Below are 3,312 nucleotides of genomic sequence, written 5' to 3'. Positions count from 1 at the left end.
CAAGCAACAGTATGTAACTTTTCTACCGCTGGAGAACGGCACTGGTGTTGATGCTCTGTCAACTTACACGATCCACATAATGTACAATAATGCAACATAACGGTGCAGGACAACAACACAGTAGAAGTGCAGTTACGTTTCTTACTACAGTCTAACTGGTGATACTTAAGTGTTATTGTTATCACCCAATAAATTTAGCTATGCTGATATTGCTGAGCTTCTCGGGTAAAAGGTACACAAATAGTTGTTGAAAAGCTGTCAGCTAAATGCAGTCAATGTAATGTTATTGTAGTGGCGTGTATGTTTTCTATGCAGGCTTATCGGTTTTTAGCCTTGCTCTTGATTGCATCTCTGGAGCATCAAATTAGCTCCACCCAGATAAAACCCCCTCATTAGCTGAGCTTATTTAAAGCAGCTGTAGTATCATGGCTGCCTCTTTGCTTTGTCCCTGCCCGTCTGTTGCTACATGAACCCTCTGTGATGTCTGGGTAGGTGAGTGATTAAAAACCTTGTCTTGTTTTCATTGTCTTTTCCCAGTGACTGAGGTTGTATGTTTTGCAGCAGTCTACTGCCTGCCTGTTATGTAGTTTGGCTCATTCCAAGGTTCCCTGTCTGGAGTGGTGTGATGTAGTGTTCCTCACAGAGCACCCTGTGTTAAGGTATGAGAAGCTTAAGGAGCAACAAGTAGAGTATGATAAATACCTGAAGTAATTATTTACTTTTATAAGTCTATTAATGTGTGTTTTAATTGTAGGTGGTCAGCTGCTGTCTTGCCTCTGTAAAATTAGGATTTTAACAATTGCTGCTGGTACACTCTGGCTGTAGTGCCTCCAACCAGCACTCCCCTGGTTGAGTATGCTTATATTAGATATAACCAACTGGTCCATTGTGTTTAACTTATTATTCTTTTCAGTGGTGCTAGTGGTCACCTTTTGGTGGAGGCTAGGCATGCTAGTGTGGGTTCCTTCACTGATTGTAGTGTTAACGGCACCGGGGCACGATTTAGTAGTGACACGATTTGCAGTGAACCGGTTTGCAGTGACCATTGACTGCAGTGAGCACATGCGGTGGGTAAGTTGGTGCACCCCTGGAGCACACCCATAGTTACACTGCCTCCCCACAGCTGGCCCTGGCCCACTCTGCCCTTTTTGTTTGGTTCAATAATCAGTAATAACTGGGAGTGTTAAAAATAAAATAACTTGTTTGCCAAAATTTGTAATCTTTCATATTCCATTGTAACTTGATTATTTGTATTATTCACCATTCTCTTTCCAGGCACTTCCAGCTACCGATATCAATAAGTTATTCTTTTGGAGCCACGTCTGTCTTGTGTAGCCTTTGTATAAAGGTTTAGTCAAAGTAGAAAAAGAGCATTTCCTGGGGTGGAAGTCCCCAGGTGGTGTCGGATAGTTAGAGGAATCACCACCACCAGAATCTTAGTGCCACCACCAGCTTGGCCATATTATCATGCAACGAGCATGGATTAGTTCAACATTAAGCTGATGAATATTACTGTAATGTTGCAGTTAGCCTGAGTTTCCAGCATTTTGTGTGAAGATGTCCATACTGTGTTGTTCTGTTTTGGCTCACTTGTTAGTTTGCACAAGCTTGGTGTAACCGGCCCTGAGGTTGTACTGCAGTCGGGACTCGCAACCTCAGGTACGGAAGGTTGACGTGCTAGCGAGGATACTAAAATCCATGGATGACAGAATCAGGCGCTCTGAAGGCGTCAGGAGTGAGGTTAACTCGCTGCACAGCCTAGCTGGCTACCATTGGAAGGTAGTGGTTGCAATCTGAAACCTCACTGCTAGAGGCCACTAAACTACAAATTGCCAACAAATTGCATGTGCTTTTTGATAATGGTATGACTATGAAGATATTCTTATAGTCTCTATCTGAAGTTGTAACTCTTTTCTCAATGCTGAGTAGATTGTCTACCTTTATCACTTGTGTTCTGCCTTGTGTTTTTGTATCTGTTCTGTTTGTAATTCATCTCAGGTCTCATGTCTAAACTTCACTATGTATGAAGCAAGCATCAATTTGAAAAGTGAATCAAAAGTTGTTCAGTGTTCACATGATGACCTCTGACCTTGAATCTCATTTTGGACAACAGCTATGAGGCATTGCGGTAATGGCGCCAGGGATGAGATGATCACCAGCAGGCTCAAGTCCCTGTTCTTGGGCCTTTGAAGGCCCATGGTCACTCCAGAGAGGACAAGTACACTTGAAGCACCAGTGTTGTGTTCCATAATACTTCTACAGCGAGAGAAGACATGCTGCCATGACAAATCCCAAAGATCAAATTATAGGACCTGTCAAAACATTTCTCCTTAACTCGGCAAGCAAATAAACATTCTTTGGATGTTTATTTAACCACTTCCTTACTATATTTAAATTCTCAAGCGCTCTGGCTGTGGATTGTTCCTAATGTAATGTTGTTTAGCAACGCTAGCTAACTTACTACTGAATGTAATGTTAATATAACCCTGTTTTGCTTTTTAATTGTTCTAGTGAATAGAGACCTACCCAGCTGTAAAGGAACAGTATTGATCCTTAAAATTAATCTGTAGTCTTTTGTCTTTATATTTCACGTCAGTGAATAAAACCTTCAAATGCACAATGCCACTGCAAAATGTCTGCTTCTTTGAGATCGCTTTTTCCAAAATAGACAATATTTCTCCAGGGACTGCAGTAATGGACAGTGGCAGCGCTGTGTCCGACAGTTTGTTGGATAGTAACTAAGGGGGTGTGGCTTAGCAAAGTGTCAATAGTCTGCTGTTTCCTGCGTTATAAATTGCTAGTGTCACCTTGATCAAAATGTATTATACTGGTTATCTGTTGAATAGTCTTACTGCCCAAAACATCTATGCATAACTTAATTATACATGTCTATTAAGAATTTTTTTGTAAATGTGTTGCTCTCAGGTGAATCTTGACTTTCATTAATGAAGGTGGGTGTGTGAGAAGCATTAGATCAATCAGTTCCCTAAAATAACTCATGAACCTGCAATTTGGAAGCATATATAAGCAATAGAATTTCTGACAACGGAAGAACAAGGAATTAATCAGGGTCAACACAAGTAGGGAGACAAAACGGAGGAAGAGTTAAGTTGATACACGGAGCAACTTTTAGAGCCATGATGCTGGGCAATGTTGCCGTCAATGGTAATGAGTAAAGATTACCACCATAATCCCCTTCCTCCACCACCCGTCCCGCCCTGCCGCTATCCGTTCAAAACATAGACTTGCCACCAGCAAGATTTCCAAGCAACATTGCTCAAAAAGTTCCCCCATGTATCATCAGCTTTAGAG

The 3,312-nt window shown here is 41.5% G+C and overlaps 1 long non-coding RNA gene across 1 annotated transcript; it reads left to right on the top strand.

Moving 5' to 3' along the window:
* Positions 1–457: 457 nt before the first annotated feature.
* On the top strand, positions 458–2,600 carry LOC123972784. The gene is made up of 4 exons (XR_006825472.1): positions 458–492; positions 562–659; positions 755–848; positions 2,114–2,600. It is a non-coding gene; the product is annotated as an uncharacterized LOC123972784 (long non-coding RNA).
* The last annotated feature ends 712 nt before the right edge of the window (positions 2,601–3,312 follow it).

The sequence above is a fragment of the Micropterus dolomieu genome, linkage group LG06 (assembly GCF_021292245.1).
Source record: "Micropterus dolomieu isolate WLL.071019.BEF.003 ecotype Adirondacks linkage group LG06, ASM2129224v1, whole genome shotgun sequence".
Classification (NCBI taxonomy): domain Eukaryota; kingdom Metazoa; phylum Chordata; class Actinopteri; order Centrarchiformes; family Centrarchidae; genus Micropterus; species Micropterus dolomieu.
This window is presented reverse-complemented; position numbering and strand designations above follow the sequence as displayed.